This window comes from Crocodylus siamensis, chromosome 7, assembly GCF_052110815.1.
Source record: "Crocodylus siamensis isolate JL-2025a chromosome 7, ASM5211081v1, whole genome shotgun sequence".
Taxonomy (NCBI): Eukaryota; Metazoa; Chordata; order Crocodylia; family Crocodylidae; genus Crocodylus; species Crocodylus siamensis.
In genome coordinates this window covers 91,387,495-91,410,897 of record NC_143401.1, presented here as the reverse complement: position 1 = coordinate 91,410,897, position 23,403 = coordinate 91,387,495, and the positions used below count along the sequence as shown (strand labels likewise).

The 23,403-nt window shown below is 44.3% G+C and overlaps 1 non-coding gene across 1 annotated transcript; it reads right to left on the bottom strand.

Moving 5' to 3' along the window:
* Nucleotides 1-19,659: 19,659 nt before the first annotated feature.
* Nucleotides 19,660-19,731, bottom strand: TRNAH-GUG (transfer RNA histidin (anticodon GUG)). Its single transcript has one exon. It is a non-coding gene; the product is annotated as a tRNA-His (tRNA).
* Between the last annotated feature and the right edge of the window lie 3,672 nt (nucleotides 19,732-23,403).

The following is a 23,403-nucleotide window of genomic DNA, read 5'->3' as shown; positions in this document are numbered from 1 at the left end:
GGGGTTTGCGCACGTGCTTTTCTTCCATCCGGATTCAAAGTGTCACTAGCTGTATTGCAGCATCCAAGCATGGTGAGGGGCCTTTGCGCTAGGTGCTGGAAAAATGAATGCTTTAAAGACAGCTCTTGCCCTAAGGAGATCACAAGCCCGGGGCCTTGTTACACAGTGCACTTTGAGCCACGCAAATGTTGATCGGCTTAGTGCTAGCTTGGAGTTTGGAGTAGTCACACCTCAGTCTAGAAACCTTCTCTCTTTTCCCTACCTGCATGGCTGTGACTTGGCACTAGGGGCCCAGGGAACAGGGAGGTCTCTTGCAGCCATAAGTCTCTATAAGTGTCTATGCTTCCAAGGTTGCAGCTTGCTCCTTACCTCTTCTGAGAGGCAAAAAGCTCCAGCAGTGCCCAGCTCCATGCACCTGGTGCACATGCAGTGTGGCTGCCTGCTGCCGGGGAAGCCACTGGTCTGGGGTGGGGAGTCTACGGGTGGGTTAGAAGCTGTAGGTGGAAAGTTTCAATGCTGTCTTGCTTCCATCATGAATCTGGACTCCACATCTCTCTCTCATTCACACACACACACCATTTTCAGAGACAAGAAGCGAGGGAGTGTTTTCTTCCTCTTAGCAAATCACAGTTTGGGGTGTGCACGGGGCTTTCCTGAGCCTGACTCGCTCTATAACGAATCCTCAGTGCTGTCTGCTTCGGCCAGGTGCCTCAGCCTCCCAGCTGGGTTAGGCGTTCCTGATGCTTACCAAGGCCACTAGCTGAGTGGGGAAATGAGCAAAAATACCCCCTGTGCTGCCCTTGATTAGGACAGGTGGCAGTCAGCAGAATGAGGTGGGCTGGGGGGTCTTGGAAAGGGTTGGGAGAGGTTGGATCGGCAGTTTCCAGGTGTGTGTGTCTGGGCTCGGATAAACTCTCATTAAAACCTCTGGGGTGTGTGGCTAGGAAAAGGCTGGGTCAGCTCTGAGGGAAGAGAGGGAGAAGAACGGCTGTGGAGCACGGCAGGTGGTTGGGAATGTCTATGGGAGATGACGATGGTGGAGACCGCAGGTAGTCTGGCTGGAAAAAATGCAAGGTGCTGCAGTCACCTTTTGGTTGGTGCTGAGAGGGACCTGCAGGGATGAAGATGGTGGTGGGGAAGAAAGAGGGAGAGAGACGGATCAACCCTGCCACCGAGTGCCCGTGCCGTGGTGGGCTGATGGGCGGGAGGGAGGAGCCACTGAATCCTGGGATACTGGAGGACTTCATCTTGGGTGGCGCAGCAGCGGGGAGTGGCTGCATGTTAATAGAACAGGAGCTGGGTTGTGTGGATCAGAGATAATCCTGCTTTGGAGTGACGTAACTTTTATCCACATAACAAGCACTCTAAGCCACTTAAAGGTATTAATGTGTGGACAGTCCAGGAGTGAAAAGCTCCAGGAGCCACCTAAAAGTAGTGTGTGACAATGCCCTAGGTTTATGACAGCAAGCAGGCAGAAAGTGGCTTTAGTTGGGGAAACATTGCAGTAGGAAAGACTACTGTATTTCTGTACATAAATTTCCGCTATGTCAGTGGTCAAAGTCGGCATCTATCCCAAATGTGAACCATGCAATTTTTTTTTCTCTCAAAGTTGAAGTCAAGTTTTGCTGAACAAATAAATGATCAAAGCCAGCTTCCTGGACTGAACACCTCTCCGATCATGGGGATGCTCTCAATGGGGAAGTAACAGCCCTTTTGGTGGCTAGATTTTATTCCACCTAGCAGGAACATGTAAGCAGATGTAGGTATTTCAGTGTGGTCCTATTTCACCCCCCTCGTGTCCCTGAAAAACTATTAACACAAAAAGTGAGTCAGCCCTCTTCTTCCCTGTGTCTTCTTTGTGGTTCAGCCTTAAGGATGGGGTGATAGTGTTTTACACAAACAGAGGTATACATGGTTTTTTTTTCATGGACTTGAGCAGAGCAGGCTAGGATCTGTGGGGGAGATGAATAAAGGATCAGAAGACTTTATACATGGAAAAAAATGTTTTTGGCGGTAGTATTCAGTTTGAAATGGCTAAGTTGTGTGTAGTTCAAGCATCAAATAGAGTCAAGGCATAGTCTCAAGAGGAGGGCAGAGAAAGCACTTTAAGGACATCCTCAAGGCCAATTTGGAAAAATGCAACATTGGCATCAACTTGTGGGAGACTATCACCTGGACCACCCCAAACGGAGGAAGAACCTCCTGCAATAATCTCGGTACTTCAAAACCTTACAATGACAATGGGAGATGGAAAGTTAGAAGTGGAAGAAACAGCAAGTCATGGACCCAATCAAGAATCTGGAGTCATCCACCCATCATGGAAACACGTGCCCAAGGTGCAACAGAGTCTGTCAATCCTGGATTGGCCTCATCAGCCATCCTGGGACCCACAGATAAGATAAGCATGGAAGACAACAGGGCAGGGAGCCCTGAGCCCACAGCGGGCAGTCTGTATTGGCCCCCAGCCCTCCTTGGGCGCCACTCCGTCCATGCTTCCCGTGGGCGAGGGGGAGCCAGGCCCCATGCTCCACTTCACCGCAGCAGCCACCGCCTCCCATGGGCAGCAGCTGGGGCTCAGGTGCTGCTGTGGGTGGTAGGGGTCTGAGGACCCGGGTACCTGGCCCCATAGCTCTGGCAGCTGGAGACCCCCTCTGGCAGGGCTGGGAAGGGAACCAGAAAGGACCGGGGGCTGTGGGTGGGAAGTGAGGGGCACCAGCAGGGCTGTGGGGGCTGTGGCTTGGGAGTGAGGGGCCTGGAACCATGTTATGGTGAGCAAAGGGGGCAGGGGGAGCTCTGATTTTCCATGATAAAACACCTAAAATCAAAGACCAAAATTTACACGTACTTGCAATGTCTTTTATTACAGTGATTGAGACACTGGTAGGTTTCAAAATTGCTTTAAATTTGTAAATATATCAATAAAACATTGTGTTCAACTGACACCTATATATATATATATATATATATATATATATATAGTGGCATTTCACTTTAATTAAAATAAATTTTTTAATTTAGAGACTGTGATTTTTTTTGTTTTAATTCCGAAAATTTGTGATTTTTAAACAGAAAAAATCCAGCATCCCTGTTGATAACTGGGGTGGAAATTGTCCTTCTTTATCCACATTGTATTTGGCCTCTGCTAAGATGACCTAAGCATGACACAAGCTGAGATGATACCATGAGCATCTCATTCATAAAATTCCAGCCACTGATCATTTACCTTACTGGAGCACGACAACCCAGTAACCTTCCAGTTCTGAAGAGAATGGACCTATTATCTCATCTGCCCACACATGATCCTAAGATGTGATTAAATTGTTTCTGTATTTATCTTTTACAACACTATCATTACACAGCTTCTCTCTGCTGCTCCACAACAATCAGTCCTGGTAAATATTTGAAGATTATTAAAGGGTCTCAACAATGCACACTTATTTCCATGGGAGAGGCCTGGGAAAAGCTTTCCAGCTTACTTAGAAAAGTGAGGCTCAATGATAAAGTGATCCTAAAGCAGCAAAGCTTCAACTGTGCTAATCGTTATAATGTTAATATTACTGAGGAATCGTGGTTAAGAGTGCTCTGAAACACACTCTGAAAAAATGCCTAGGATCTGTCCATAATGTGGTTTGATGATTGAATTTACTTTTCAAATTTGGCACCATCCCCCCAGAGGACAAATGACTCTTTTTCTTTTTTTTAATGATTTAGCTACTTGCAAGTGGGAAAAGGAACAGCTAAATACGTTCCCTTCTTGGCACTGTTTCCCATTGACCTTCCATTCCTCCAATCTTAAAAAAGAAATCCATAACAGTGCTGCACAGGCTTCACCTCATAACTCATTGCAGAATGGCACTTGAAACAGTATTGGGTACATTGATAGCTGTCCCCGGGTACGTTTTGTCCCCTAGCTTGACTGGTTTTGGGTGGGAAGAGGTAACAGGTTAGAGGAAGGCTGCTGCTATAAGGCTTTTGCTACGGCTCAGCAGTGAGCAGTTCTCCCCCACCTGTACAAGTTTATCCCGTGGAGAGGAAAGGGCGGTAATATGGACCCCCCGGCCCAACTTTCTCCCCGTGCTTGCTCCTGTTGGACAACACAGCTGCTTACTCCGCATGCTCGTGCACGTTTCCACCCCACACTAGTCTATATTCAACACAGGCTAGCTCACCCTCCGAAGCCCCCAAGAGCTGTGCCTAACCTCTCCATATCTCCCCGACCCCCAACTACCACCCATTCCCTCACAATGCAGTCCAGATGCAATGTAGCTGATGGTGCCTTTAAATGGTCTCTCCCCATTGAGAAGATGGGATACACGGTGAGTGAAATCCCTACGCTTTGAGATGGGAAGCACCAGGAATATGAAAACGGGCAGCACAACGAGGGTGTCAGGTAGAAGACTGATCGGCTTCTTGCTTTTTAGAGAGTAAAATTATCTCAGGTATTATGAAGATCAAGGTCTAGTCACGTAACGGCATACTAACTCCAGTGAAAACAAGCAGGGCCGGTAGTAAATTGCCACACTGTATTGAAGGGGAATGACATTTACTGCTCGCTCAAGGAAGCGTGCCTTTTATGAGCTCATAAAAATGATTTCTCAGGCAATAATTAAAAGTGTCTACAGTCACTTGAACTAAATTTACTGAGCTGAGGATACAAAGTGGCACGACCAACCCGCCCAGGTGTGCTCTGACAGTAGCCCGTTGGGGAGTGAGCCAAAATCATTACTACATGGACTTTCACAGAGCAACTTTCACAAAAGCCCTCAAAATAAGGCTTCAGGGATTATGAGAGTAGGTCTGGTGCTAGCTTTCGACACAGCGATGAGTCTTGACCCTTGGTGCGGAGGAATTCCTGACTCTGGATGGTTTATAGTGCAAGGAAAATAGATCTGACTCATTTCCCCAATTCACCATCTGTTGGAACACGGACCTGGGTGTTTGTGAGGCCTCATTTCATCAGCAATTACTACTTCTATAGTCAATGCTTGCTTTTTCAATATTTGCACATGGTGTTTAGAGGATCTATAAAACAGTTATGAGGTTTAAGTGCCTCACAAAATCTTTATACTCTAATATATACATATACACACGCACCAGAATTTTAAACATCCAGTCTGGTGCAACCAGCCCCCAGAAATCAAGCATTGTTTTCAATATTCCACTTTTAATGGCTGGCTGTAAAATTTACATATGGTTTTGCAATGTTGGCTTTAGTGGCCTGATCAGTAAACCCTTCTGAGACCAATACCTAGTTTTACTGTTCTCCAAAATGACAGAACAGCCAGGTGCGCTGTTTCGGTGAAAAAATGTATGTTGTATACATCCACTTTACCATAGAGACAGTTTCATCATTCATGAGGAATGTACAACTCAAGTGAGTGAAAAAAAATACTATGATGAAAAATTTGTGGTATTGGGCCATTTATTCTTCTTTGCATTGATTTTGCAAGATATTGTTTTGGCATGGTGTGGAGGGGCAAACTTTTTAGTAGGGCAGCCACAAATTAGCCTTGCATCTTCCACTGATTCACTGAATTAGCCTTGAATTCCTCTGATTCATTTCCCTTGCCCAATCAGTTGCTCAATTTTCTGTTTGTTGGCCTGTGTTCCTTGCCTAGCCTGATGCTCTGCTTTCTGCTCCCTGATCTATCTGCCACTCTGCTGCCTGTCCTTTCCCCAATCTGTCACGTGCCACACAGAGGTTGCCTGTGCTCCAGGTTGGAGACCCTTGTTCTAGTAGTTTTCTGTTGGAGAATTTGGCAGGCCGACCTTTCAGAATGGTTTATGGAAGCTATTACTTGACGTGGAGGGCTGATTCCAGCAATGAGGAGAAACAGTGTGTAGAACGGGGTCGTAACTTTAGCACTTCGTGATATTGTTGCAAACATTTCCCATAAACACGACAAGCTCTCGTCTCCCGCAGGCTGGAATACCGAGCCATGCCTAGATCACCTGGAGAAAAGTGATCCTATCAGCCAAACATCTCCAAAATTCAGCCTAATTAGGAAACCAATCAGGTTTTTAATATAGCAAAAGCAAGGTATGTTCAAGTCTGTAAGGCAATTCAGGAATGATTAGTAACCTATAGCAATTTTCCATTTTTCACCAAGACTGTCTATTGTTAGCAGATTTAGAACATGCAATATGAATACTGAAAGAAAAGACAAATAAAGAGGAGATGTAATATTTAAATAGTAATAAAAGTGGGTAACCTTCCTTGAGTTTTTTGTCTCCACAATTAGATGGCTGCATTAATTTGGTCTTTGTCTTCCTTCCTTTTGGTTTGCCATGAGCATACGAATGTCTAATAGTTTCTGTGTAATATGACAGAGTGTAGTAAGAATTTGACCTTTTCAGCATTCAGTACATTAATGACCTAAATCATTCCTCATATCAGAAAAAACAACAAATTATATACAAAAATGACTTTGCATGAAGATCCCACATTTCCTTTCATCTGTCTCTGTTAATAAGGTATGAAGCTTATCTGTTACTTATTTCATTACTTCTCCTTTGAAGAGATCCTTAATCCATATTAAATTCTGTGTAATAAATACCCAGGTCAAGTGAATTCTATGGTGCAATATTTAGGTATAGATCCCGCTGCCCCAAATGTCAGGGTTTTCAGACGTTGGTCAATCTATTATGATACCCAGTTTTGAGATTTGCAGCTGGATGCCAGCTCCTCCAAATTTCTAAGCTGTTTTCTCCATTACTCTGTACTTTGTGCTGTCACAAACACTAGTACAAAATGGGTATAAAAGGCTGTTCAACCACAGCCAATGATTTGTACCAGTAGAAATGACTACAAAGCTGCAGGGCCTTGGGAAAACACTCCCTATTGCATTTGAATTTGGCCTAGTGTTTTTAAGACGTTTAAACATCTGGCTTTCATGTCCTGGACATGCTGATTCCCGGCAGCATTTTTTTTTTAATTTTCTTAATCTCATGTCTGATGTTGACCAGGTTGGAAAAACTAACCAAGGAGAATGTTTAAGAAAAGACACTAGAATATGTCTTTTAAAGACCAAAGTTATGTTGATACCTTCTATCTTTTAACTTGTTCTTCCTTTGTCTTTCGTAGGATGTCAACTGAAGCTCAGCTTGGGAGACCAGGATGGGGGTACTTTCACACAAGAGCAAGTCATCATTTTCTTGTTGTCAGTCTATTTTACTTTTCTTAAGGAAACATGACTACCACCCCTGACTGAAGAAATCTGCTGTGGCTTTCCTGAAGATGTTTTGCCCAGTGAAACTTTCTTCTTTTACAGTTAACAACCTACATGAAGGTAGGTTAAGTTTTAACCTACATGAAGAAAAACATATAGAGCAACACATACAAATTCTTATAATATGTTAATTGCTTAGAGCCTGGCCCTAACAATGCATCTGTACACATGTCCAGTGAGACCGGTTAATATATGGACCGGTTTTGTGTTTTACACATTTTAAAATCATTTTGATGAAAATCCAACCAACTTCAGGTCTAATTCTGTCTTGCCCAGAATGAGATGCTTTTCCTCTTTCTCAGCAAATGCATCCATGTTCTACTGTGGCCATGGCTTTGTTAGATAGCAATCTAAACAAGATTGGGTCTATTATGGGATGCATACCCTTGCCAAAAATTGATAGGCACTTCAGGAGTTTGAGATTCATTAGGGTGGTGCTCATCATCGATTTCCTGGAGTGATGCCTAGTGTTGAGATAAGAGTGAATTTCAAGGTTTCACCGTTGTAACACTTTTCAATAAGAGAAGGTACTGGTGCTTGGCCGAGGAAGTTGGGTATATTACATTTTGTCTACTTAAATCCACATCCCCACGCTCAGAAGAGCCATTTTTTCATTTTCTTTCTGGAAAATTAATTCTACAAAATGTCTGCTCCTTGAATGGTGAATGCATGTAAGCTTTATATGTACAGGGCCTTACGCTTCTTGGTATATTAAGAGGAGTTGGGACCAATTGGTATTCATGCACCATGGCTCGAGAGAGGTGGCATCTCTCAGCAGAGAGAGCTTCCTGCAAACTCATGCACCGGGCTCTACGTAAGTGCCAGGCATTTAAATGTTTTATATATGAAGACCACTTCCCACCCCCCAGCCCTGTACAGAGTGGAGTTTGCAGATGAGGGTAATGAGAGCCCACTTAATTCATTCTCTGGCTCATTTGATTTCGTGCTTTGACCTGGCAAATGCACTACAGTCCACTTGGCCAGATTTTCAGCTGAAGTAAAGTAGCATAGCGCCACTGAACTCAATGGCCCCTTTTCAGTGGGAGCCTGGTTGAGTATCAGGCCCATTTATTCATATGAAGATATCATTACATACATGTGGAGGTAAAGCTACTGGTTTGCTGGAAATAAGCTGTGCTCCTATGCAGAATTTAAGACGGGGTAAATGACTGAGATTATCGTCGAATTGTATTTTATCGTGTGGAGTAAATGCCCAATACAAAACCCGTGAAATTAAGGAAAAGGCATCTTCCTTATCTTTAACCTTTCCCCATCTATTCCTAACAGAAGCCATGAGAATATGCTATTGCATTATGTTACTGCACCAGATCTACGCAAACAATTTCATATTTTATTTATCCCAATGTTAAACTGGACTGCTGTGGAAATATCACTTTCCTCAAGCATCTTGATTTATGATCAGATTCTTGCCCTGCATTGAAAATTCATTAGGCAAGACAATATTTACTGGAGGGGCATTCAAAATGAGAGAGGTCTTGCAGGGGAAAGACAGCATTTCCTGCAATTTATGAAAATGCAGATGCCAAGCTATCGGGCTGCCTGATTAATTAACAGTTGTTTATGTGCTAGTGCTCTTTGCTTTATTTCAGCACAGTGCACTGACTCTAATAAAATCCCTTTGTGAATACATTGCTTTTTACATACTCAACTTGTGATTGCAAAAATCAATACCAATTTTGATTATAATCTTTAATTAGCAGTGAAATGGAGAAGCTGAATTATTTAGTGCATGCTTACATTTTAGTGTTTTCATCATCCAGTTTTGATAAGTTTTGTACAGGGCTGGCCCACAACTTTTGGGGACCCCCTGCAAGAAATAGTTTTGAGGCCCCCTGCACTGAAGAAGCTGGTGGTGGCAGCGGCTGGTGGGGGCGGTGAGTGGCGAGAGAAGCTGGTGGCAGTGGCAGAGGTGGCGGCAAGTGGCTGGAAGTGAAGCTGGTGGTGGCGGCAGCAGTGTTGGTGGGGGTCGTGGTGAACAGCCAGATGCAGGAGGCCCCCTTAGCTGAGTCTTGAATTCTGTTCTGCACCATGGCATAGCTTTGACAGGAGAGGTGAAGAGTATCATCGCCCAGACCAGCCTATGGCCTTGTGCTGAGGAGCATCTCCTAGTGGGTGGGAAGTGATAGCTCGAACCCTTGTAGGTGGACTGAGTGGATTGGATCTGGGTGTCTTGCATCCTGGGACATGCTGTAATTACAACATTTTCCTACAAAAGGGAGTCAACTACTACCTCCTTCTCCAGTTGCATCTCATAAGAGAGTAGTGTCCATGACTGCCTTTTGTGAGGAACCCAGTCCTGTTGGTCTTTTTTAGCAATGCTCTGAGAAGACCTACAAGACAGAGATCTTCATGGGACACATGTGGGGAAACAGGATCCAGTGACTTCTGGATCCCATACTCTGGGTGCTGAGCTGCTCAGCTCTGTCAAGCTTAGAATTTCTTCATCCATGGACATGGAGAACTTTAAAGAATGGTAGCTAGGAAACTTAGGCACCATCAAAGTGGCAGTGGTTTTTAGGATCTTCCACCAAAGTTGCAATTCAGGCATTTAAATCCTCCTTTTTTTTTTTTCGTACGGGACATTATGTAGAATGGAGGGGTTGGGAGGGTGGTTTTCAGACCTTCCACCAAAGTTGCACTTAAATCCTCCTATTTTTTGACGAGGACATTATGTAGACTGGAGGGTGGTTGGGTTGACTCCATTGAAATCAATAATAAAAGAGAATATCCCTGTTTGTCACGTCAGATTACACCTGCAGGGTACAATTACCTGGCCCTGAAGTTACCACTTCACAATGGGTGACAGCAGCTGCAGATTAGTTCTTCTTAGTGCTCCGAGAAGAGCTGTGTGTAAGACAGTTGAGCTGTAGCCTTTGTCTGATTATTCATATGCTTAGTTTTATATCCAATTTGATTTCCCTTCTTGACAAAATTACAGTGATTTTTAATTGCACTCATCATGGGTGGGTATTTATGCGTGTGTAATTTATCAGCTTTAATCAGTAAATAAACATCTAACAGTTATTCCCACAATCTTTAAATAATAATTAATAATTCAACTACACCAGAGCTCTCAGACTGCACAAATTGCTCCGTGCACCATTACAGACATACAATATACCATTTGAAATGCTTCACATCATCAGCGATGATGGGAAAATGATATCACTTGGTTCACTTGAATCTGTGCTTAATTCTTTTTGCTTCTTTTTGAGAGTGTGATTATCATCAGACAAATGACTACAACAATGACACCTGCTATTGCATATTTATTTCCCATAGTTATTCAAGTCAAAACATAAAGGCTTGTTCTAATTGGTGGTAGGTACTGCAAAGATACCCTGAGGTCCTAAAGCCCCCCACTTTTTACCATCTTGTACCATCTATACTTTTCCCAGAGCCTGACAAAAGGACTTTGATCCCGAAAGCTAGCAGAAAAGGACCATTTTCTTGCGATTTGCCAGTTGGTCTAATAAAAAGTATCATTTTGGAACCAAGAGTTCTAGTTTTTTGTACGTCTTTTTGTCTCAGACCGACATGGCTACCAAGTACACCCCTACTACATCACTAGCATTAATGCTTCAGTAGAGTTGAAGGAAGTGGACCTCCTTCTCTTTGAAGATGATGCAGGTTTTGATGAAGATGGTATTAGTCATTTTACTATCATGAGACTACATTCTGCTATGATCGTGGGCCCTGCTCTATGCTGTGGTATGGTTGAAAAATCCTTACCCTGACCTGAACGGCCTTTACCTATCTAAGCTATTACCTGTCTCAGCTATTTCACAGACATGTAACCATGCTACCGCTATTGCCCACAGGGTTCTACTACCGCTGTTACTAGACACAGTATTAGCAATGCTTTGATCCCTATCCACATTGGATTTTGGGCTAGAAAATGTATGTGGGCCCACCAATACCTCCTTTATACTTCAGGCAAACCTACATCCCGCCCGAACACTGTTCATCTGAAGATGATTATCATCGAGTGCAGGAGCTGTATACACACATGCTGAACTCATACTCACTTTTGGTGTCTTTACTGGCGTAGAATCTACTTTGTGCTGAATTAATCACAAGCTTCAGCCACATTTGCTTGCCATTTGGCATTGCCCTGCAACATTTGTTGCAGATTATACTTTTCATAGCCTTTATGCAGGCTGCATCACATTGCATTACATCCTCCTCATAATTCTAACCTCTTTACATCCCTTGGTATTATTTCTATCCTCCCTGGTTTATGAAACATTTCCCAATTAATGTCCCCTGAAATTAATGTGTTGTTTCCTCCCTCCTCCAGCTCACTAATGAAGATGTTAAACAAAAGACAGGGCAAAATATCACTCCCCGCAGCACAATTCCAGCCTGCTCTCAGCATAATGTCACCTCGTTCTTACGTAGTGGCTTTACATCTATAATTATAGGAGGCTTTGCAAATGAAGGGAGGTGTCATTAGGCCCATCTTACAGATGGATTCTCAGAGAGGTGAAATGACTCACTCAGTGCAACAATTTACATCCCAAAGGGAGCCCAAGACTGTAATTAAGAGATATTCCCACAACTTAGGAACGACGATAGTTCAGGTATATTCCTGACTGACCGTGTGCCTCTCGGTGTCTGGAGATCCTGATTACAGTGCTGTGGAGGGTGTTCAGAGCCATTCATCCACACTCACAAGCCATTTTTCTTGAATAATTGGTATTTGTGGGTAGGGCTTAATTCTAGACAGCGCTTCTGGGTTTCCCCTGGATGCTCTATAGACACGGTAAGTCCTTTGAGTTTTCGCTTTGTACTCTGAAGGAAATAAATTTGGTAATAGAGAAAAAGGAGAATGCTGTTCCAGCCAGCTCCCCACTCTGGCTGGGTTTTATTGCACCAGTGCTGGCTCCATGCTGTTGCTACAGGGCTAGGTTGGAGCCATGCACCATGTCCCAACCAGCAGAAGGGAGGGAGCCTGCCAGCAGAAGCAAAGGTAATGGGGAATGTGGTAGAGAAGTATGGGCAACTGGTGTCTCCTGATATTGAGGGGGGGCACCAGTGGTCAATGGCTGACTGGGTGGATGGGGGTCCCCCAGCAGCTGATTGCTGACTGGGGGAGGAGGAGGCATCACCCAGTGACCGATTGCTACCACCAGCGGCAGTGCTGGCAGCAAACCCAGAAGTAACACTGGCACATCTTTCAGTGCCCCCACAATTTCGGGGGGGGCACCGGTCATCACCCCCACTCCCAAGCTGGTAGGGCCAATCTCAGGGGGGCACATGCCCCCCCCATGCATCGCCTATGCAGAGGGGGAGAGAAAGGAAGAAGCAGCATGGGGTGGGAAGACTAGGTGCTGTGGGGGGAGTGGTGGGGCATGCAGAGGCAGTGCGGGGCAGGGGGGAGGGGACAGGCGGGAACTGGACCTTCAGCTCCAGCTCAGCCACAGCAGCTGCCTGGCCCCCAGCCCTTCCCCACTGCAACTACCCCATGGCTTGACTGTAAGGCAAGGGAGCTTTTTACCCCCATGTTAAATGGGGGCAAGAACCTCATCTTCTAATTGAGTAAATATGGCAAATGACTCACCTAAGAGCATACAACAAAAGCTGAGAACAGAGCTCAGTTTAAACAAATCCCATCCACAAGGGGTCATGTTGTCATGACAAAAAGAGATCTGTGGGGATTGCTTTGTGGCCTCCACATGGTCTCTAATGAGATTCCCTTTTATGTAATATTTCCTAAGCTAAGCTTTCACAGCAAGCAAGCCCCTTTAATTTCCTTCTCTGATGATGGGCCTCTGGGCTCCAGGACACCCTAATTCTCACTTGTGTGCTCTCAGCAGTGAGTGCAAATATGTTCAGACTCCTATTTAGAGATTTAGATATGAAATCAGGAACTGGTGCACCCAAGAAAAATTCTCAGTGAGACACCACAGGCTAACAATTACTAGTCAACTGAAGCAGAGCATACTAAGGAAACATAGTTTAAATGTAATCACTGTAAGAAAGGCACGCAGCTGTTTGAAAAATAGCTTTTGCAGAGTAGTTATCTTATCAATAAGCCATTTTAAGTTGGCTACAGCAGGGTTATGAGTGGGAACTTTTTTTCTATTCAATACTTTCATTAATGAGTCAGATGGTAGAATACAGGGTATGCTTATGAAATCTGAAGATGATACCAAATTGGAAAGGGTTCGAAGTACTTTGGAGGACAAGCTCAGATTTGAAAATCATTCAGACAAACTTGAGAGCTGATCTGACATCATCAAGATGGAGTTGAGAAAAGGTAAGTGCAAAGAGCTGCACTGAGGAAGGAGAAAGCACACACACAGATACAAAAGTGGAGAATAACTAGCTAAACAGCAGTACAGCACAGAAGGATCTGGGGATTTTAATGGATCACAACTAAATAGAAGTCAGCGGGGTGGTACTATTGCATATATATATCTCCTGGGATGTAGCAACAAAAAATATCTTGTGGAAAACGTATTTTTGATAATACGTTTAATTATTTCAATATACGCACCATTGATAAGGCTTCAGCTGGAATCAAGCAGGTCTGTGCTTTAAGAAAGACAAATTGGACAGACCAGAGAGGTGAGCAACCCAAACAAGAGCTTGTTTAGTTTAGTGAAGACTTGAGGGGATAATAGTCTTCTCAGATGTAAAATTTGTCATAAAGCAGGTGGTGATGAATGGCGCCTGGAGGAAGGACAGAAATACTCCAGCTTAATTTCATAGCAAAAAAACTCAAGTTGGATCCTAAGGAGACATTTTCCAGCTACTAGGGTCTTGCAGTACTGGAGTTCACTGCCTAGGGAGGTTGTGGAACATCCTTCATTGGACAGTTTTAAGGAGAAGTGAAGGCAAATATCTGTCAGGGAGGTACTAAGTATATTTGATCTTGCCTCTTGCACAGGGGAATGAACTAGAAGGAGATCATCTCAAGACATTCAGCATAACGAGGGTTGCATACACTGATTCATGTTCTAATTAGAACACGTCAGAGCAGACTCAATTAATTTAATTAGAATGCTCCAGTGTGGCCTCATCTTCATGTGTATAAGCCTCCACAGGTTTGCCACTGGGATGCTTTACCTAAATCATGTTGTATAAGGTTTAGATAAAGCATCCTGCTGGGGCTTTCCTCTGTGGTTTTGATCTTTCTTAAAGCACAGTGCCCAGAACTGGACATAGGATTCCAGCAGAAGCCTTATACACGTGAAGGTGAGGTGTTTTAATAAGTCCTAGTCTCCAGGAACCACTTTAATTAAAATGTGCCTGCCCCACCACCTCCAAGCACATGTATAGGCCTAGGAGTCTAAGCAGGTCCTTCGGTTAGTACAGCTAAATCAAACCTTAAATTCTGTCCTGGCAGAGCCATTTACTCTGCTTTCCCAATGGGACTTGGTAACGGCCTCCCAGCAAGATCCCAGAGTCTGAATCAAAGAAAATGGGGGTTGGAAGGGACCTCAGGAGGAGGTCACATCTAGTCCAACCCCCTTCTCTAAGCAGGTCCATCCCCAGTTAGATCATACCAGCCAAGGCTTTGTCAGGCTGGGTCTTAATCCCCCAGGTCCTTTTCTGCAGCCCAGCCAGTCAGCCCCCAACCTCTATTAGATCATAGGATTCTTCCATTCTAAGTGCAAGGACTTTGCACTTGTCTTTGTTGAACCACAGATTTCTTTTGGTCCAATCTTCCAAGCTGTCTAGGTTTCTATGAAACCCAGCCCTACCCGGCCCTCCAGCATATCTACTACTCCCTGCAGCTTGGTGTCATTTTCAAACTTTCTGAAGGTGAACACCATCCTGTCTTCCAGGTCAGTGATGGAGATATCGAACAAAACTGGTCCCGGGATCGACCCCTGGGGCACTACACTTTATACCAGCAGCCAGCTAGACATCAAGCCATTGATTACAACTCTCTGACCCCAATGCTCTAGGCAGTTTTCAATCTACCTTAAAGGCCATTCATCCAGCCCATACTTCCTTAGCTTGCCTGCGAGAACATTGTGGGAGACCGTATCAAAAACCTTGCTAAAGTCAAAGTATACCACATCCATTGGTCTCTTTGTATCCACAGAGCCAGTCACCTTGTCATAGAAGGCAGTCAGGTTGGTCAGGCATGACTTGCCCCTGGTGAATCCATGCCGACTGTTCCTAATCACCTTTTCCTCCTCCAAGTGCTTAGAAATGGATTCCTTGAGGACCTGCTCCATCATGATTTTTCCAGGGACTGAGGCGAGGCTGACTGGTCTGTAGTTCCCTGGATCCTCCTTTTTCCCTTTCTTAAACATGGGCACTATGTTTTTCCCTTTTCCAATCATCTATCCCTTTCTCCATGATGGCCAATGGCTCTGCAATCACATCAGCCAACTCCCTCAGCACCCTTGGGTGCATCCCATCCAGCCCCATGGACTTGTACACGTCCAGCTTTTCTAAGTAGTCCCTACCCTGTTCTTTCACTACTATTGGCTGCTTACCTCCTCCCCAGACTGTGCTGCCCGGTGCAGTAGTCTGGGAGCGGACCTTGCCCGTGAAGACAGAGGTGAAAAAGGCATTGAGCAGTTCAGCCTTTTCTGCAACCACTATCACCGGGTTGCCTCCCTCATTCAGTAAGGGACCCACACTGTCCCTGATCTTCCTCTTGTTCCTGACATACTTGTAGAAACCCTTCTTGTTACCCTTCACATCCCTTGCTAGCTGCAACTCCAGTTGTGCATTGGCCTTCCCGACTTCATCCTGGCATGCCTGAGCAATGCTCTTCTATTCCTCCCTAGTTGTTTGTCCAAGTTTCCACTTCTGTGCTAGGCTGAAGCTTAAAACAAAAGCAAACAAACAAGCAGCGCCCCCCAAAAGAAAAACAAGCCCAACTTTGTTCTCCTTACAAATAGATTCTTTGTCCCAAAATGCATCTCCTCTGTGATCCACTTATTTTGCCCTCCTGAGCAACAACTCATTGACTCTTGGGATCTTGAGTCTTCCTTTGTCTTCCCTGAGGTTCCCTATTCCAGATCTGCTGATTCCCTTCCATTCATAGCAACACCCTTAGACCAGTTCAGGTGGCATTGTACATCTTATTGCCCAGTTACATCTCACCCCTCTGACCCAGAGACGAGCACTGAGTAGCATTGCACAGGAAATGGATGTACAATCATAGCTGGTCATTTTAACTATTAAAGCCTTTCTTGTACAGGTTGAGATTTTGCTAAAGGACCCAAGCCCCTTATCTGCATTCAAGACATCCTAGAAAACAAGATGCTACAACTCAAGGACTTTTCTCCGTAACCACATCCCGGTAAATTAATTTTCAATTGCTTTTCCTTGCTTGTCAACTTTTTGTATTGGTATTTTCACTAAATGAGTTGTTTATATGCATCCCTCTTCAGTTAACTTGAAGTAGCTGTTTAAGCTGGGATATTATTTTCTTTTTCAGGGATTTGCCAGTTCAGCATCTCCATGGGGGTAGAAAGGATTTAAACAGTGTTCCTGACAGTAGGGCTGATTACTGACAGGATCAGCAGAGGGGGTTTGCATGTTCTCATTGCTGGTAGCAACGGGTCTACTGTGAGTAATGCTAATGAGGCATCAGAAATGCGCAACCTGCAAGTTATACTGGGTACATTTTTCTAAAACGCTGTTGTCTGTTTTCAACTGCAAACACATGGATGACTAAAAGGTGTATGGAAACTCAGACTGAGGTGGATCAGAGAACGGATTCTGGAAGGCTATTAAAGGTCTTTGTTCCAAATCTGATGAACTAAATATATCAAATAGCCATTCTTAATGCCTGCTGGCATCTCACGGGCAGCTGTAGAGTGCGTTCTGTTGACAAGAAAATCAACTGTAATATACTGGTTTGCGTACACGTAAATCAGAGTCCAGTAAGGAACTGGTCATTTGTGCATTCATTCCTATGTTGCTAAACAGCTAAAGGAATTTTATCAATATATAGACTCGTCCCTCTATTACTGTAGTACCCCGGCAGCTGGGATTCTTGCTTAGTTCAGGTGTAAGAGGGGCTTTTTAAGTGGGAGGAAATGCTGGTGCAGTGCTCCATTCCTAAGTTCACGTCTACACTACAGGAACTACCATGCAGCACAGGTGCTGAGCATAGTCACCTGATGGAGCTCAGTCTGGGCTCTCCAGCTTTTGTAGCCGTCATTGAGCATTGTGCTCCCATGGATAGTTTGCTGCCACAATACCTTAGTTGACTAGTTCAAAGCTGGCACAGGCATCTCTAGTTGTTTTGTAGTGACTCGAAACCTGCAAAATTCTCAGCTCTCCTGTGATAGCTTGTGACTGCCAGGCTTTAGCAATGTGAACATTGCCCAGAGTCCTGGTGTTGTCCCCTGAGGTTGTTCAGTTAAGGATCACACCAGTTTTACTGGAAGAACTGGAAACATCAGCAGGCTTAAAAAAATATGATCGCTGGTACTGCGTTAGTCCTCTGGTTAGGAGGTGCCTGCTAACATTTCCAAGTGTCATGAATGAATGGATGGATAGAACGAGTGTGTACTAAGGATTTCCAGCCAGATGCATGCCGCCTCACATGTATCACTCATAATGGGTGCATCTACATGAGCTATTAGCAGCTCAAGAAACTCTGGTGCAATTTACACCAAAGTCAGGTGCTCCTGGGCGCAGTGTCTTCACATGCGGCTGGGACCACAGCAGTTTGAGCTGGAGTGGAGCAGCCCTGGGCTGGCAATAGGCTCAGGGGGGTCAGCTCCAGGGTCTGGGTGGTGGCATCAGGCAGCAGAGGGGCTGGCTGGGGCACAAGAGTACTGAAACTGCAGATCCATGTGGTTGACCCTCCGAGCTCGCTGCCAGCTGGGGACTGCTTGGCTTTGGCTCAAACTGCTGCATTCTTGGACACTGTCCACTGGTGCGTGTCCGTACAGTAAATGACCATAAGATAGTACTGTCCCAGACAGTGCTATCTTACAGTGGAGTTAATTTGCTATGCCCATATGCTGGTGCTCGTGTAGACTGTAATGCTTTACTGTGAAGCTAGTTAGTCAACTCGGCAGTAAAGCGCATGTGTAGATGCACCCAATGTCTGCTTAATGGTGAGGCCATCTAATTGGTCCAGTGCTTGTGGTATATTGGCTTCTTCGCGTATTTGGAAAGAAGGATGTAAATTCAAGGTTTAGTGAAAAATAACACGGTGAAAAAAAAAAAGAAATGTGAGGAGGTATTTTGGAATTTAGGACTAGAATGGGTTTCCTGGCTCATCAAGTGCAATACAGCGCATTTGCATATTGTATCCACTTGTTCACGTATGTATCAAACTCTGTATCTTGATGGAGTTCCACGTCTGAATAAAGTCCTATCTATCAAGACCACCAGTTAAATTATATGCCCTCACTGTTTTTACCGAAAGGCTGTTCTGCTCCTCTAAGGCTTGGAAACCTTCATATTTCTATAGTAATTTATTCATGGCCATTCAAAACCCATCTGTTCTTGCTCCAGCAACGTACTTGAGGCCATTTAAAGAAGTGGAAGTGATCTTAACCTAACCCTGACACAAACCTGAACCACCAAGAATTTTTTGTTCCACCACAAGGGAAACAATTTAGTCTCAGGTTGGGCAGTATGGTGGTGGCTCAACTTTGCCGAGTTGTCAGCGATGTAGCATCTGCTTTCCCATTGAGAGGTACCCTTCTACATCCAGCAGATGCATCATAAATGTCCTTCTATGCTTCAGCTGTGATTGTATCTGCTAGGCAAGAAAACCTTGGCTAAAATGCTTTGCAAAACTGTCAGCCGGAGAGTGGCAAGTCCTAGTTTCTTTAGCCAGCATGCTGCACAGGTGTGTCTGCTGGAGTTTGCAAGACATTCCATATTCATGGTGACACTAATTATTATAATCGTTCCCTTCAGGAACAGGCTGGCAGCCTACTCATTTTGGTGGCAGAATTGATCTCGTTGCAGAGCATGACATTCATTAGCAGCTGGACTAAAAAGCCACCCACAGATGTTTCCTAGTAAGAGCTGGGGTAAGCCCACCCACTGTGAGTACATTGAGTCCTCCAGAAAGGGACAGGTGTATAATCTAGGAAGTTTTCCAACTTCATTTTTTAGAAAAATGAATCATTAAACATCTACTTGAAAGAAACAGTGCTCGTGTTCTCTTTGTTCACAAATGCCACCATCACAACAAAGAGTACGACTTACAGAGATCTTGCAAGTGGGAGATGACAGGCCTTCCTTTATGCTAAAGCTAGCTACAGTACAGGAAGTAATCACAGAAACAGAAAATTAGGGTTGGAAGGGACCTCAGGAGGTCAGCTAGTGCACCCCACCCTGCTCAAAGCACGACCAGCCCCAAATAGACCATCCTGGTAAGGGCTTTGTTGAGCTGGGCCTTAAAAACCTCCATCCCCCTCAAAAGACAGAGCCCCTCGCTGTACCACAACCTGTAAGGTAATGCCGTGACTTGGATTCGAACCAAGGTTGCTGCGACCACAACGCAGAGTACTAACCACTGTACGATCACGGCAAGCTACCAGGCTTACACAGCTAAGGGAAGAATCTGGCCTGATCCCTTGGATTCTGCTCATGCCGTGCCTTCACACATTAAAGCCAGTATATTCAGTCACCCTAGATCTAAAAGGGAAAAGCATTTAGCTTGTTGATCTTAGCAGAGCTGGAATTCTTCAGGACTTCTACAGGTGGACATTTAAGAAAGTTAAACTGCACCAATCAAAGGCATGAACGTAAAGCTTATGAACTACAGCATTAAGGCCACTTTGGATCCTAAGTGAGAGCTTCCACAGGGGAATTTAATGCCCTTTGAGTGAACTTATTTCAACTCTCTTGAGTGTCCCTCGGTATAGGTGAAGCCCGTGTCTCTTTGGAGCTGCGAGTGCAACTCTGCTTTATCATTTGCTATTTAAGGGCATCTATACATGTGCTCCAGGAGTGTGGGGGTGGGTGGGCGCTTTAATTAGAGTGGCTTTAAGAGCTACTTGAATTAAAGTGCCCGGAGCATCTTGTGTATCAGCTATCCTGCGCTGAAAAATGGTGACGGGGGCACTTTTACTAAAGCTTGTTGAATGAACTTCAGTTAAAGCATCCCTGCCATGATTTTTCAATGCAGTGATGCTGATACATGAGACGGCTAGAGTGTGCTGGAGTGGTAATTACAGCTAGAGTGTGCTGGAGCACTGTAATTACAGTATGTCAGAGCAGCCTCGCTGCTTGTGTATACGTTCCCCAAGCATGTGAGAAATGCTTCAAGGGGCAACAATGTCTAGAACCAGCAATGGACCTCCCAGACCCAGTGACAGGCTTGCCTACTTCTGGTTTCCATTCTTTAGTTCCTTTTCCTAAACATTAGAAGGAATGATATCTAAAAGTGTTTCCCTGACTCTTTTTCCTTTTTCTTTCCTCCATTTTCCCATTGCCATTTTGAAACTCTTCCAAAGCTGAAGAACTTTTCAGAAGGCAACCCGCGAACCACTCTTAAACATCAAATTGTCTTCAGTGAAGCCCATTTTTATAGGGGTATTTTTAACTGTGTACTTCTAGTTCTTTCACCATCCTTTCCTATTGCTTTTTACATTCTTTTTTCTCCTTGTGTAGAAGTAGCACCCAGGAGTTCCTTCATGAACTCCATTATACCTTATAGGGTACATCTACATGCTCATGAATGTGTTTTTGCTAATGTGCATTAAATATAGTACCTCCATTGTTTCATAGCTTCTAGGGTCAGACGGGACCTTAACAGATCATAAAGTCCAAACCCGTGCCCTGGGCAGGGATGAATGCTGGGATCATAATACCCCAGCCAGATATCTAGCCAACCTCCTCTTGAAGACCCCCAAGGGAGGGGAGAGCACCACCTCCCATGGGTGCCCATTCCAGAGCCTGGCAGCCCTAACTGTAAAGCAATGCCCCCTGATATCAAGCCTGAACCTGCTCTCAATCAATTTGTGGCCGTTATCCCTTGTTATCCCAGGTGGTGCCCAGGGGACCAGAGCCTCACCGATTTTCCCCTGGTTCTCCCTGGTGAGTTTATAGATGGCCACCAGATCCCTTCTCAGTCTTCTCTTGTGGAGGCTGAATAGATTCAGGCCCTTTGTGGTGCTACTAGAAAAAGATGCACTATTTTAAGGTGCATTAGCAAAAGTGCACAGTTTTTTTGTGATGCTTTAATGTGCATGAAAATAGGCTAATGCATATTAAAGTGCACGTGTAGACAAAGCCATAGAATACAAATGCAACTATTTTATGCTGTTATTCAATTGAAGGGTGGCACTTTATCTTCTGCAGTAGGAAAACTGATACATAATGGGATTATAAAAGTGATAAATAGACGATTTTAAATTGTCAGTTGAACAGATAAAACCTGGACTATCTTTCCAGTAGCATATTCCAATACAGCAGACCACTGATTCATTTTGTATCGCATTTATATTCCCTCTATAGCACAGTGCATTTGAATTTTACTCTACATATGCTGGATCTCAAATAACAATTTATCTTCAACACAATGCACTACTTACTTTTACATGGCATGTTTTATTGGCAAATTAGTTGGGACACTGAAAATGCTCAGCAACATATCATAAAAAATGCAAACAAATTGAACGCTTAATTATAGTTAGAGCTGTTCCAAATGGCTCTGTAGTTAGTGGAATGGCTGAATAGCCACATTTTCAAAGGCAGCTTGACTGGCTAAACTGTGCATGATTTACTGGATCCTGTTGCCTTTAGCAGCGAGGAGTCAGGGAAGAAGAAACAGCTATTCGTTGTTGGCACTGGTCTAAAGAAAAGTGATATAGAATAGGAGCCGATGTTGCATCTAGTGGATAGAGTTTGTTGAGGCCCAGACTTAGATAGATCAACTAGCCGAAACAGGCTTGCTGGTACAAGAGGTACTATTTAACAGTTTTGCATTTTTTGGAACTGTCATTATGCATTAATAACCTGTTCTTCATCTTAAACAGGGTATAAATAGAAATTAAGTGACCAAGTTGAATGGTAATCCAGATCAGACCCACTTCAGTAGCTGTGAAACCTCCTAGGCACCTACTTTTCAGTGCCTCTTTCCAGTCCTGCAGAATTCCCTGTGTGCCTAAATTTGGGCTTCTGACCTCTCTAGGAGGTCAAGTTCAGTCATGAGCCCAAATGAACTTTGTAGTTCAGTGGTGGGGACACCTGGGTTGTAGGATCTCCTCAACCTGAGGGACTCAAACCCACCTCTCCTGCCTCCCAGGAGTGCATCTTACATTCTGGGATAGAGCACATAGGAGGATGGATAGTCAATACTCATAGCTGATGAAAAGGTCAAAGGTCCACCAAGTAGATGACCCACAGGGGCTGTGTGATGATGAAGAAATCCCACACCAAATTCCTTAGTCAATGGTAGAGAAGGGAGTGCCATTGAGTTTTATGCACACTTTAGAGAAAGTGAAAACACTGTTGTACACCATCTGTTGACGGGTGCAGACACTTCCAAATGTGTGAGTGTGCATGGATACCTCCATGCAAACACCAAGCACTGAGACTTGTGTGCATGGCCTAAAACTCTCTTATAATCTATGGTGGCCAACAGGTAGCAGCAGGCACAAATACTGATCTTTGCAAGTGCATCTATTTGTTAGATATTCTGAAACAGTAGCAAGCACTCCCTATCTTCTTTTGCATGTGCCGTTGGATTATGCACAACAATGCCTGCACCCATGGCTGACACACGGTGTGGTAGTACTCCAACACGGATGGAGTTTTTCACTTGCCCAATGTCACAAAGAAGCTCGGGGTGTTGCTGGAAATAAAGCCCTGATCTCCTGACTTCTAGGCCCGCTGGCTTTTTACACCAAGACTATTTTTCCACCATGTGGCCTTTTCTGGTAAAACCCTTTGGCTTGATAGTCGTTTTGTCGTATTTCTGCTTATAAAGGCACTGGGTTTTCATTGCCTCATCTTATTCTTCACTTGCAATTCCTAAATGGTCCCTCAAAAAGCATTGGAGTTAGTTTCAGGGCATGTAGAGGAAAGAAATAGTGTCAAATGTTTGTACATAATTCAGAAAAGTTGCTTTGGAAGATAAGATAGCTCTCAAAGTGCTGCCTCATGACAAATAACGGGGCTTCAGCGAGTTGTAATTTTCAATCTGGTCATAATTCCTGAAATATCCGGCCTGCTCTCTCTCTGTGCTTTGGATTTT